The sequence below is a fragment of the Ambystoma mexicanum genome, chromosome 8 (assembly GCF_040938575.1).
Source record: "Ambystoma mexicanum isolate Mex_15411 chromosome 8, UKY_AmexF1_1, whole genome shotgun sequence".
Taxonomy (NCBI): Eukaryota; Metazoa; Chordata; class Amphibia; order Caudata; family Ambystomatidae; genus Ambystoma; species Ambystoma mexicanum.
Genome location: NC_090929.1, coordinates 756,777,975 through 756,793,112, shown reverse-complemented (window position 1 = coordinate 756,793,112; position 15,138 = coordinate 756,777,975).

Genomic DNA, 15,138 nt, shown 5'->3' with positions numbered 1-15,138 from the left:
TACTCTGGATGACCACCCTTGCATAACACCCTCCTCTTAGAATTCCCCTGACCGCACTGAGCCAAGAAGTAGGTTTGTTTTGCAAATTAAAAGGTTTATTTGAGAATTTAAACAATATATATATATCACACTTTATAATAAATTAATATCTGATAGTACACTTAGACATATGATGTTGATCAACAATGGGTAATCTGGCACTAGCACACTTCTTTACAATCAATGAGGAGTTAGTATAGGATGGATAAAGTAGCAAAAACACTTTTATGATTTCAAGGGAAAAGCAATGAGGAATAAAATGCAGTACAGAAATACTTGATATGATTTTAGCAAAAGATAAGATAATCACTTTTTCTCTGGCAATTCACCCCCGTCCCCTATGCAATGTAAGAAATGGAAGGAGATGGAAAGAGGAGCACACAGTTCTCAGGAATGCAATCAAATACAATACTAAATTCAGTTCCCCCCAGCAAGCTTAGAGGAAACAGGTAGGAGTTTGAAACACATGCCCAAAATGCTTTTTAAATGTGATGGCAATGGATGGGAAAATGTGCCAACTGATTTTAATTCCCTCTAGAGATTCACGGTGAGTGGAAGATGCGTGTTGGTATTAGTTCAGGCTCACTTTAGCAATGCCCTATGAGTTATTACCAGGTTGCAAACAGATTTTAACAAAAGAAAGAATGGAGCTGCTATTTTGACAAGTGGAGAAATTGAGCCAAAATCGCAAATCGCGGTAAATTTCACGAGTGCGTAAATCGAGATTGCGGAAAAAGTATAAGGAGTAGGAAGTCGGTTCTAGGCTTGTTGGAAAGCTTAGATTCTAAGCTTTCCGAGGAAAGTTAAATCTCGTTCCAGCTTTAAAAATGACAGATGACACGATTTCTAGGAGGCAGTTCTACTTAGGTTAAAATAGTTTGGATTAGATTATTTTAACCAAGAGATTGGTTCTGCACAGTTCTGCTAGGTACTCACAATATAAATTTGAACTAGGCCTCGTCACGGATCTGGTCAACATGTCCGGCTGTGGTTCAGTCTGCTCGGCGGGTCAATCAGGCACCGGTTCTGCTCACAGCGATCTGGGTCAGCTCTGCTCTGCTGTTCTAGCCTCTCTGGATTCAGCAGCCTCTGGTTCTGGATACTGCTCTGCTTTCCGGTCCGGATCAAGTGGATTCTGGATGTAACACTGCTTTCTGGGTACTGGCAAGAGTTCTTGGCAAAAGAATTCAGACAGCTCGCCCGGCTGTGGAATAGTTTGCAAATGATTTTGAGGCCTGCTGACAAATACTTTTGCTTGCAGTGGGCCTTCTTGGTTCAAAGTTCTGTAGTCTCTTTTTAGCTTGGAAGTCTAAGTGTTGGATCTCTGGATGTGAAGTCGTCGGTCAGCATGCTCCGCAGCAAATGGAATTGAATGTCTCTACCTGTCCCAGCAGTCTCTTTTTATGTGTTTTGAAAATGGGTGTGTGCCTGGGCCTAGCTAAGCCTGCCCCTCTCTACTTGTCATTGGCCCAATTCTCCCCTCTCCCATGATTGGGGGAAGGAAATGGATTGTCATCATGATGAGGTCTGTTTATGGGTCAGAGGATACTCCCCTGGTCAGTTTGCCCACAAATCTATATTTGATTCAAATACATCTTTCCCAGATATACAATTTGTTGAAATTACATGTGCACATTATACATTCCTTATGGTCCATGCTTGTCCGCCTCTGATCTTCCTGGGGGTTTGCATTAAAAAATGACAACATTTTGCGCTTTTTAACTGGTTTTGCAATATCGGACATTTACCCAAAATTACACACATGTGCGCAAGGAGTATGGACATTAATTGATGAAGTGTCAGATTTTTAACATGCAGACATTTGGAGTGAGACCCTATTTTCCGCTAGCAACCCCCCAGAATACACCACCGGTCCTAACGCCTCTCAAAATGTTCACAGAAAAATCACAAAAATAATGATATTACTTATATAATTCTGAAAAGTCTGCACTATGAGTTATCTATCTTTTTAAAATTATGCCCTGGTCAAAAAGGGGTGTGGCTTCCCACATCACAGGGTGGAATAACTGGTTTATGGACTTCCCCCATGCTCAGCTGCTAGCAGAGGCACTGCCCCTCCCAGTTTCCCCTAAGAAGAAGCCACTTTACAACGCCCCCAATATGACATTTGCCTGAGTCAAGGGAGTTGCATTGTTCTGTTCCTTCCAGTTCCCAGGTGCTCCACCCCTAATCTAATCAGAGAGGTGACAACTCCTTTTGGCAAGGGGTAGCAGGATGCAGCTAGGCCTGGGAAGAGTGGCTGAACAGGTTTCTCCTGTTGGGGGGTAGTTGTCAGGCAGAATCCAGTTTCACTAAGCCAGGTTTCAGCTAAATGTCACTTTTTGTTCCCAGTTTTCTACATTCAAATAAAACTGACAATTTGTACCTATACATTAAATAATTATTTCCTTCAAGTCATTTCAGAATATGGTTTTACATTCTTCCACCTCTTAGCAAGTCTTTCCTTGGTCTGGTTTTGTTCCATTTGTGCAGTTTTACACAAAAGTCTGGTGGTTTTAAAACGCTGGCTTTCTGATAGTGGTGAGTACTGGTAATGCAACCATTTTTGGGATTAAGAAAATGAATTCCCCACAGTTCTGAGTTGCTTTTTTTGGCAATCAGCATTGCCATTCCCAATGGTTTCAGGCTACTGTGTGTGTGGCCCAATGGTGGTTTTAGGCAGTGCCCTCCTGTGCTCACAACACAGGCAAAAATGGGTGGCAGCCTATTCTTCATGTTTTCCCTGTGCACCCTCTGGGGAGTTCTGGCCATCATGATGTTTTCCATGCCAGTACTGCACAGTTTTATGGTAGGGCTTGTATGCATGGGTAAAAACATCCCACAATGGTTCCACCCTAATTCTTCATTCCCTCTCTTTCCTCCCCTGGTTGCTTGTAGATCTTTTGATGACAAATGTCCCACCCTCCTCACTGTTAGCTCCCTGCCACCTTGTACCTCTGCTTCCCTCACTGTGTACTTACCCCTATGACTGTTTTAGAAGACATTTTATTTCAATTATGTATACATAAATATATACAAAACTGTGTCTAATATTGACTATTTTTTTCATCATATGACACTGTATCATTACAAGAAGACTGCTGTTAATCTATGAGTACAAAGCATCATAATCAATGATCATATTAACTAGGGGTGTACCAAATAGTAGATTTAAGTATTTGGCCGAATATGAATATTTGGACAAGTCTTCGGCCGGTGCCGAATACAGAGCCGAATAGTTGCCTTTTTAAAAAAATTAAGTTATGTGGACAAGAAAACCACTTTGTACATGGAAAACATACTTTAAACTTTGTACATCTATTTATTATTGCATTTCTCTTCTTTGTTGTCTACATAAAATGTTTCTGCAACCATGAAAGGAACACATTATCAGAAAATAAGCTGTTCAATAACACCATAGTTTGTATTTTTGTGCATTAATAGGTATTACTTGTTGGGCAGGGCCCAAGTACCTAAGACTAGCCCAACAGTATGTTATACATGTATGCAATCACTGTGAGGGGAGACTGGGATGTGTGTACTTGTTCTTTCAAATGTTCCTTTTAGGCCTGCCCATCTCTAGCTGTCTGGCTCTAGCAAGACACTGAAGCAAGGAACTGAAACACAAATGGAATCATCACAATTTCCATTACTTAAATATTTACATATTAGGATTGGCACTGCTTACAACAATGAAAAAACATAAAAAGTAATTACACAGTCTTTCAAATCAAATCAATCCAATCCCCATCAAGTAAAAGGTGGAGCCCACTTAGTGAAACGCTGCATGTTTGATTCTACGTTTGTTCTGCATGGGTGGATCCTGAAGGAGACATTATGGATACTGTGGGTGGTGGTGGGAGAGAGCACTGCTTTCAGAAACTAGCAGAAAATATAAAAACTTGGAGACATCGATTGACTTTTCATTGGCAGTCTTTCTGCAAGATGGCGTACAAATATTTTGTGAGAAGGCGGTTCCACTTTCAAATCTATTGAACTCACAGGATGCCGCAGCCCACCCTCCCCGCAGAACATTAGCGGTACAAAAGCCACAGACCTGCTTTAATGGCTCAGATATTCACCCACATCGGCCAGCACTTTACTGCTAGTCCGGAGAAGACGATGCAATTGGGCAAGAGCTCGCACATAGCACCTCCGTGGTCTGATGGTACTGGTGTGTGTGTGTAGGGCTATTCTCAAGACTCCCGGCCTGTACATCATTGACAGCATCGGCCACTCACAGAGTTCATCAGTTTGAGTGGCATTAAGTATTTTATAAGACATTGGGCCTCATTACGGGTTGGGCGGTCCGGAATGAACAGTGGCGGTAAACCCGCCGCCACTGTTAATTCCGGACTGCCCGATCCCGACCCCTGCAGGCGGAAGGTGATCTTCCCGCCAGGTCTGACCTGGCGGGTTGAACACTTCCCGCCTGCAGGCGGACGTGGAAACACCAGCACCATCACGAGATGGTGCCGGTGTTTCCACTTCCCCATTCCCATTGAGTCCCACAGGACTCAATGGGAATGGGGATTAACACCATTCCGCCTCCATTACTCCCGGGACACCGGGGCTGTAATGCCCTGGTAATTCCGGGAGTCACGGAGGCGGATGGTAATACGAGTCCGGCGGTAACCAGGCGGTTTTACCGCCACGGTTACCGCCGGACTCGTAATGAGGCCTATTGATTCTTTATATCCATAGTCTTTCATATATTTTTGCCAATCCTAACGAGGGAAGCATGTGCTGTCCTACCAAATCGAAAGGTTTTCCATTAAAGCATTCATGATCATCGCATAGTGGTGCCAATAGGATATTGTGATGGAAAGGTTTAATCTACATTCATTGAAAGATAAGGGAATCCCTTAGTTTCCAAAAGATAGACTTTCTATTAATAAGCACTAGTTTGTTGAACTATAAGTACTGCAAGAAAGATTCAGCAGGTTTTCTAATAGCCAAGAATAGAAGGAAAAAAAATAGAGTATGGAATCACGAGAAGATACAAGAATTGCAATCGCTAAATGACACAGGCAACACAGTAGATCTAGTGATGAACCTCTCTGACCACATCCCTACTGATCCAAAGAGAAGACTTTTGAATAAAGGATTGCACTACTCACCAATGACAGCAATTAATATTACTGACACATTGGGCCTCATTAATTGTTTGCCGGTCCAGGAACTATGCTACCGGTAAGCTTGCCGGTACCATAGTTCCCGGACCGGCAATCTATGAGTTGTGCTCGCGGGTGCCTTTCTGCAGACCTGGCGGGCAGAGCGGCACCCACAAGCACAGAATGTCTGCTTCCCCATTCCCATTGAGCCCTTTGGAGGAACACACTCTGATTAAGAGCAAAATATTAAGGCAGGAATTGAATATTCAATGCGTCTCACCATGCCTGAGGAAACAGAAAAATAGGCCTAAATTCATACCCCCCACTGCGGAGAAGAATGTGTTTGACACTTTTTTTGACCTGGTCACCAGAGTTGGCCCTCATTATGAGGTTGCCAGTAGCCTACATGCAACCTCGGCTTACCATTTCTGCTGCCCGATATCCCGGTAATACTGTGATATTACGGGCAGCAGAAGAGGGGTAAGTTCCCATTCACGTGGATTCCCATAGCACTCCATGGGAATGGGAACACTGAAGAACCAGCATGGTTAGTAACGGTGCTGGTGCTTCAGAGAAAAATCTGCCAGAAAGAGCTTGATCTACCGGCAGGTGAGGCCTGCCGACAGATGCGTAGCCAGAATTGTCTAGCAGGTGGGGCCTGAAGCGAATGTAGTTGGGCCCACCACAGTGACATTAACATCTGTAAATGCCCACACAGTGCTACTGAGTAGGCATTTACAGATTTTGGGTGGACCTTGCCCGCTCAGGCCCTACCCTGTCTATGACTCTACCTGCTGGTAGTTCACTGCCCCTACCGGCACCATTCTTTACGGGCCAGCAAACTACAGGTTTGCCTGCTAGAGCCGCTGTCTCCGACAGGTCTTACCCTACCGGGCAGAGCAGTCACATCAGACAAAGCCATCACGGAAGTACCAGCACTGATAACAACGGGGCTGGTGCTTCCATGTCCCCAGTCCCATAGAGTCCTATTGGACTCTATGGGAATGGTGATTAACGAAATTGCCGGTGCCTGACTTCCCGGACGGCGGACTTCGAATAGCCCAGTGGCACCGGGAAGTCAGGCACCAGTAATTTTCTATGGGTCCGGCAGCAACCCGCTGTTAGCACCGGCACAGTTACTGCCGGACCCGTAATGTGGCCCAATTAGTCTATTAATGAGAGAAGGGCACTCACAGAAATCATGAAGAACACAACCCTCATCATTAAAACAGCAGGTATTAATCAGCTCAATAGCCCTGGGTGTTACCAACATTTGAATAACAATCTCACCTCTCATTGTGAAGGCACATTGGGCCTCATTACGGGTCCGGCGGTAACCGTGCCGGTGCTATCGGCGGGTTGCCACCGGACCCGTAAAGAAATTACTGGCACCTGACTTCCCGGTCTTTTTCCAAGTCCGGCGGCCGGGGAATCAGGCGCCAGAAATTTCATTAATCGACATTCCCATAGAGTTCAGTGGGACTCTATGGGAAAGGGGACATGGAAGCGCTGTTGTTAACGGTGTTGGTGCTTCCGTGAGGGCTTTGCCGGCTGTGACCGCTGTGCCCAGCAGGGTAAGACCTGTCGGGCACTGTGGCTCCTGCAGGCAAACCCGTAGTTTGCTGGTCTGGAAACAACGGTGCCGGTAAGCTTACTGGCACCGTTGTTTCCAGACCGGCAAATTTAGAATGAGGCCAATTGTTTAATATAAAAATTGTACCACTATGGGTTTTTGGATGATGAGGAAAAATACTTTTTGTTGAAAACAGACAATAAAATCCTGACTATTTACTTTCTTCCTAAAGTTCATAAACACTTTATCGACCTACATGAGATAAGACCAATTGCATCAAGAATTGGGTGCCCCACAGATTAGGTCATTAAATTGGAATTGTACACCAGGGATTCTATGCATATTTTCAATATGTTCAATTCTATTGAATCGCAACAAGACTTCTTAATAGTGGCCTATGATGTTAAAGTATTATACACACCCATCCAACATGAATTGCCACTGAACACAGTTGGATTTTGGCTTCAGCAGAAATTGGCATTTCACTTTAAATTCTGTGAAATGATCATTGAAATGCTCAAATTCGCATTAAGCAACCACCACTACTATTTGATGAAGAATTCTACATTCAACCAAGGGAATAGCAGTGGGGGCTAAATTTGCACCAACTATAGCCAGTCTGTTTATGGGCCAATCATAGATTACATATGCCTTATCATCAAGCTCAGGAATATGTGCCAATCATGTTATCCTCTTGAAAAGGTTCATCAATGATATTCTAGTAATTTGGAAAGGTGCCCCTACAGAACTTGACATTTTGTTTGTTTTTTTTTGCTTTATTATTTGTAATGCGCAAACAAACCCTAGGCTAACAGGGGGCAACAGTTACAGGTATATGCAAAACTTAGTTACAGCACAGAAAATATATGTATATGTACATACACACAGAAAAAAGAAATAGCAGGCTTAAATACAAATGTAAAAATAAACACAAAAATAAACATGTGAGGATACTATATGTACAGGGAAATGGTGTGCAGGAAATAACACCTAGGGATGATTGAAGGTTTACGTTTTCAGCCATGTCACAACCTTGGAGCGAAAGTTTTGATAGGGCAAGTCCGTTCTGAGAGTTGGTGGTAGAGAGTTCCATAGTTTAGCTGCTTTCACTGGGAAGCTATTGCCCCCTATGGTGGAGCGTTTAAATTTAGGGACAGAGAGGCAGTCTTTGTAGATTGTTCTTGTGGGTCTCAAGGAAGTCTGTCTGTGAAATCTGTCAATCAAGTAAGTCGGTGCAGCATTGTTAAGGGATTTATGAGTGAGTGACAGAGTTTTTAGCTGAAGTTTGTTTTTGATAGAGAGCCAGTTGTTCTATTGGCTATGTATCATGATATGATCTTTTCTAGAGATACCCAATGCCGCTCTAAGAACATTGTTTTGGAGAGTTTGTAGTTTACTGGTGGTAGCTATGGCAGCCCCAAGATAAAAAGCCTTGCAATAGTCCAGGTGGGACAGTAGAGGGCTCTTGCGAGGGTCAGGCAGCTAGTGTCGGACAGAAAAGGTTTGGCTCCACGAATCAATTTACACGTGTAAGCCGTGGATGAAGCTAGGGAATTCACAAGTCTGTTGAAAGAGGGGTTGGAGTCGAGGTAAAAACCTAGTATTTTAACCTCTTGTCCTACTTTGGTGATATTGCCATCAATTGTGAAAGAAGAGTAGACAGGGCCCAGTTTCTTTAGACTCGAGGTAGTGCCCAGGATGATGAGTTCAGTTTATCATCATTCAGGCATAGTCCATGTGTGGCCATCCATGCCTGGATGATGATGTACACCCTATTCACCAAGGCCAAATCATTGCCATAATCCCCAGAAAGTGGAAGGAGGATCTGGGTATCATCTGCATAATTGGTGTAGGTGATACCGAGATGATCCAGATCATCGAAAAGGGGCTTGGTAAATATATTGTACAGTGTGGGCGAAACACAAGAACCCTGTGGCACACCGCAGGTGATGGGTATGGGGTCTGCTGCCTGCTGCTGTGGGTGAGAAGACCCTCATAGTTCTGCCATTTAGGAATGATCTAATCCAAGTGATGGCCTCAGCGGAGAAGTGAGACAATGTGTTGAGGTGGGTACATAGGACAGAATGGTCGACCAGGTCAAATGCCACAGAGGAGGAGTAAGGCAGCTTGGCCATTATCTCTAAGCTCATCAATTGTGTTTTCAGGTCAATAAGGGCAGTCTCAGTCCTGTGTTGGGGACGGAAGCCTGATTGTCTTGCTCCTAGTATATGTTGTTCTTCTAAGTACTTTTGTATTGGTATGTAGGCAACCTTATCTAGGATTTTTAGAAGAAAGGATACGGTCGTGATGGGTCTGTAGTTTTCTCCAAGAAACATAATGCCCACCCATTTCAGATAGAGTTTACCTGTAACTACAGTATGTATAAAATCACTTTCTTAGATCTTGAAATCAGAATTGTAAATAACAAGATAGAAAGTAAAACGTTTCGGAAACAGACAGAATTCAACTCGGTCCTACATGTAGTCAGTGAACACAAGAATCATGTGATTAAAAACATTCCTATAGGAGAGATGATCAAAGCAAGACGAAATTGCAGCACAGAAGGATTCTTTCACCAGGAATTAAAGCTTACTGCAGACATATTCATGAGGATACAAAGACATTGCTAGGGCTAGAACTGCTGAGAGACACACCCTACTTATGCCTAAAGCTAAGAATTACACGAAACATCAAGATACCATAAGAGTCGCCACAACTTTTCCGGACACAATCATTAGATTTACAGAACGTTCAAAACTCACTGCAATGTCCTACTATTGGACAAAGATCTACAGGAATATATCAGTAGCAAACTAGATTTGGTATTGGTTGAAACAGCCCACTATATTATTTCAAATGCAGCACTTGTAATATGTGTAAATATGCCCTTAATAAAACTACTAGTTTTCAGACGTACACGAATAAGACGTTGAACATTCAGGGTTTTATCAATTGCAAAACCAAATATGTAATGTATGCAATGTTTTATTTCTGCAACAAGTTTTACATTGGAGGCACCAAGCGTGAACTCAGATGGCAATCCAGCAACATCTATATGCTATCATAACTAATAATCCACATTACCCTCTGGCCCAACATTGGATTACAGAACACAGAGGAGAGGATGTGAATAAGTTAAGTTTTACTGGAATCAGAAAATTTGAAAGGAATTTGTGATGAGACCAAAGAGAACTCACGATGAGAAGAAATGAGGGAAGATACATATATAAACTAAAAGCAATTGAAAACGGCCTCAAAATAGAATCAGAACTCCGGATTTTCCTAGACTAATGCAACTTAATAATTTTTAGAAAGAGCTATAATGTTTGGTAAAAGGTTGAAATTAATGTGTACGATACAGCAGCAATGTGTGATGATCATGTTGACCTCTATGTGATTCCCACTTCTGTTGTCACTGCCCTGGTGCTTGCAGTTAGATATGTTAGATATACCCTGACTAGCCTTCATTCAGTAGTTTTACCAACCACAAGGTTCAGCATTGCAACATGTCCTAATGGTACCATCTATATGTTAGTAGATCTAGGAGATTGTAAAATCACAACAACTTTTTATGATAAATTACAATCAGATTAGAACTTGTAAGTGACAAACACCACCCGTGTCAGTCGACATTATGATGGGATTGAATCTGATGACTCCAACAAGCAGCCAACAGCCCTCCCTGTTTTACATTACCTATGAGTATTCACCTGCCTTACTTGGTCATGCATCTAATTTCTAATTTAACTTGCACTGACATTAACATCAGCCATGATCTTTCGCAAAGCACATCCACATCCATACAAATCATTTCATTCAATAATGATCTTGCAATTTGGCCTCTTCCACTTTATGTGCAGCCTCTTTTTTGCAATTCTTTTCTTGCAGCAGCCTGCAATAGTGAGCTATGGTCAACTGTATTTCAGACCACGGTTTGGCTCGATCCCTACCAATTTCTTGAGCTGCTTCTGTACCTGATCTGGCAGCCCTTGGCATAGTATAAGGTAAAACACGGGTATAAATTTCCCCCAAGATTCCTGAGTTTCAAGTACCCACGCGTCTTGGAAATTCTGGATGTAAAGCAAAGGATCCTCAGGGTATAGCAATCGTAATGCCTTCCATACCACGGCTCTGCAATTGTTAAATGGAGCCCCATTGTGTGCAATATTAACTGTAGTCACACCAGGATAACCTGCTCGTGTCCACACATCGTCAGCTCTATCACCAAGTATGGTGATTAAAAGACCCTTGATATCCCCTATGGCTAATGCATTCCCTCCCATCATTTTTTCTAGCTCATGTATCCACTTTCTGGCTCCCGATGTCAACATTGGAAGCTTATTTTTCAGATTTTCTCGATCCATGTGTGGCCAGGGTATATACTGTGGCCTCGTTCCTCCTTTCTCGAACAATGGGAATTGTAATACATGGCACTCCTTTTCCTCCCTCATCATTTTTCTATCCACTTCAGGGGTAATATTCCTGCAGTGCCGTCTACCTGGTAATGTCCTTAGTCTGCTCTCATAGGGTGGTGTAGACACCCCACTCTGACCGTAAAATACTCCTTTGTCTCGGTCTGATTGTGTGGCTGACTCTGATGCCATAGGTGCAGACTCGCTAGAATCTGACCATCTTATTCCCTTTCCACTCGAGAAGCGTGTTTTGCTTCTTTTCTCATCTTCCTTTTCTTCATAATCCTCTCTTTCTGCATCTGATATTGTCTGTGCCCAACTCGTGTAACTCCTCTCATCTTCCTCATTCCTATTTATTGTCAACCTATCCAGGAACAGCTCTCTATTTCTGCCACTTCTGGGGGCATCCTCAGTGTCATACAACTGAGTGCTCTCAAGACGTTCGCCCTCTCGTCTCCCTTGGGGTACCTGTTCTAGCCCCATTTCGTCATATATTCTATTGATTGTTTCCCCAATGCTTCTAGTGTCGAAGTCATCTTCAACATTTGCCCTAGACGTGCCTGTACTGAATAGTACTCAGGAAAGAATTCTTCTATGTCCTCCCAGCTTACCACTGGATCGGGTATTTTAACCTCTCTTTCCAGATATTCAAGATCTCGTGCTCTCTGTCTTGTCTTGCGTTGTATGTCGTCATCGAACTCTCTGCGCTTCCTCGCTTCCTCTCTGATCTTCTTCCTGCTTCTTTGCATCTTTACCTTCATTTGCCCTTTGTATTTCCTTTGTCTCTTTATTCTCTTCTCCCTTATCTTTTGTTCTTCTTCCTCTATTCTTCGTTGTGCTTGCTTGTCCTGATCATTAGCTCTTCTTGGCTTATGATCGAGTTTCCTTTCTTGCTCTTCGCGATACAACTACTCTTGTTTCTGTCTATCTTTTTTCCTAATTCTTTTGTCTCTCAACCCTTATTCCTTTTCCTTTTCTTGCCTTTTGAATCATCTGCCTCTCCCGTTTGTCTCACATCCTCAATGCCTTTTTTTCCATCGAGTTGCAATAGAATCTGACCTCTTATCCATTCGTTCTGTGTGAATGCCATCTCATCAGTTCTATCCTCATCTCTTTTCCATCTCTTTCCCTCTCTACTCGCATCTAGAGATGTACTTGCTTTTGCTTGATCTCCTTTTTCTTTCTCGCGTCTCTCCTTGTCTCTCGGGACTTTGGAGGTGATATCTCTATCTCCGTCTTTGTCTGGGTTTTCGTCACTACTTTTCGTAGGTGACTCATATGCCGGGTTGCTATTTCCCGTGGCTGCTTTAAGTTCCCTCAACGGATATAATCCTTCGTCTTTACTGGCTTTGCTCTTTGTTTCATACTGTGCATATGTACTTGTGTAAACTGGTTGAATATCTTCATTATGCTCCTGGTACAGGTTTCTAATATTTGACATCACTTATTCCACTTTAGATTCTAGATGTCACTTATCCATGGTGTTTCGTCTCTTTTCATCATTCACAGGTCACCATATCTTCTATATGTGAGTCACTCTGGGTTTTTGTGACATCACCATTCGTCTTCTTTGGTATCTTTTTGGTTTCTTCAGGTATTGCATTTTGACAATCGCCATTCTGTCTCATTTGTAGGTATGGTTTTCTCAATGGGTACCTCACTGTCCAGGTTTTCTTAGGTGTCGGTCCTTCAATAGGTGCTGTCAGTTTGATAGGTACTGGACAGAGCCCCACTGTGGCTCTCTGCTGGTTTATTTGCTCTTCATACGTCACATATTTCGGCGTGAACGTTCCTGGCACTTAAAAGTGGGTGGTATGAGTGCGAATCGTGCTTCGGACCTCCTCTACAGTATATTCTGTCCTAAACTAACATGTGTCACTCCATTCCCTTCCCGCTCTGATGTGCCAGACCAGACAGCTATCAATCCCAGCCCCCAGGTTACCGCAGGAGCACACCCCCCACCGTATGAATGACCCAGAGTGGGGCAATTAAATACACGTGTACAATTTATATGCTTCTAAGATTTACTCATAGGTATATTGATGCTCATTGTTTATTGCATGTCTAGAATAAATGTGTAGATTAGTCAGTGAGGTCCAGCCGCCTCTCCGATCTGGCCTAACCTTCACTTCGCACAGACCGGCCCAGCTGAACCACGTGATGTCCGTCCTCCCGCCAAGTCATCAGCCAATCCTGTGGAGCCGTCCCATAAAGAACTATATGTGCACCCCCTTTCTAACCAATGAAACTGTAACTTGTAACCTGTATAGAACTCATCACTGATGAAGCTGTAACCCTTTAAAACATATTGGGCCTCATTCCAAGTATGGTGGTAGTCATGGCGCTATTTGCGTCATGACTACCTCGCATACCGGTACCGACTCCGACTTGGTTCAATGAGGACTTACCGGTGTAATCCGACCTTTGCGGGACCGGTAAGTCCCCATTGAAAAAGCCATTCCCAATTCCCATTTGAGCCACCATAAGGGCTCAATGGGAATGGGGAAGGTGCTAATAACGGTACCGCACATTGCGGTACCGTTATTAGCTTCAAGGTCCCTTAACGGGTCCCGTCCACAACACCTGGTCAGACCAGGCGTTAAAGGAGGGACCCGCTAAGAAACCTCATAGTAGGGCGGTAAGGGATTACCGGCATGGGTCTCCTTACCGGGGTCCAGTATCCCTTACCGCCCTACGCAGAATGAGGCCCATTGTATCTGTATTGTTTGCCAGAGTGCTCTCAGGGCAGCAGAGTTCTCTGGATGCTTAATCTTATATAAACTTTTGCTGATTCTCAAAAACAATCTCTTGGTCTCATTCCCTACTGTGATGTGTCCTTTATTCTGAGTTCCTATTGGTAATGTGGGGAGTGAGCGCCTTCACTAGCTTTCAAACACTTTAGAGTTATACGCTACCTTATTATTTTAAAATAAATAACGGCCAGAGGCGAATGTAACACTCGCCCGGCAGAAAAATGGTGACAGTTCATGTTTTAATGTCAGATGTCTTGCCAAAACAGCTCCTGCATTGTCCTGCAATCGCAGAGATCCCCCAGGGGTATTTTCATTTTGGAGGTGTTTTTGGGCAAACACATAGGGAACGTGCGGTGGGTCTGACGACACTCGCTGGCACTGAAATCATTTGTAAAAAGCAAAAACATGTTACGAGGGGGTGTTGGCAACGTTTGAAAAACAAATCACATGTGTGTAAAGGGGGCCACCCCCAAAATAGACTGCAAGCCTCATGGTGAACACCTGACGCAAGTCAATAACACGCATTAGCTCCGTGGACACAACCAACTGCACTCTTTTGTAGTACTGCTTAGTCTCTAGATTTTCATATACAGCTATTGAAATGAAAATGAAGTCCCTGCAATATTAGAAAGTACCCACCACAGTTCAAAGTGAAGGTAGCTGGGCTTACTACCCATTATTACTGTTGCTTTGCCTTTTTTTGATACTTTCATTAACACGTGCGTTGTTGCAGTTTTCAATGCAACTTGGATATTCATATAAGGGCCCCACATAAAAGGTTTGTGTAAGCCACTGTGCTTTATAGTCCCCAACTGTTCTACTCTCTCCTATAATGGGGGGTTACTCGGACCATGTAAATAGCCAAATGGTTTCTATACGCCCATCCTGGAAGGTGTTCTATGTGCCCAGTCTTGCTTTGACGCCCTGTGGCCAGCCTCTATGTGCCCAGTCTTGCTTTGACGCCCTATGGCCAGCCTGGTCCACACTGTGTGTTCCCGGCCTCGTGTGGCCTCAACCTGCAGTACCTTCTACCTGGGCTCTGTGTGCGCACTGTAGCTCGTGTTCTTTATACCCAACCTGGCCAGCGCTATGTAGATCCTTTGTGACCTGCGTAACGTGTGTTTGCCCAGCCTGGACTGGGATCAGTCTTGTTTAACCTCTGGGAGTACATTTTATTTCATAGCAAAAGTTGCACACTGAATTGCTTTTATGGGCTCCCACAGTTGGTACATCAACCATGATCAGAT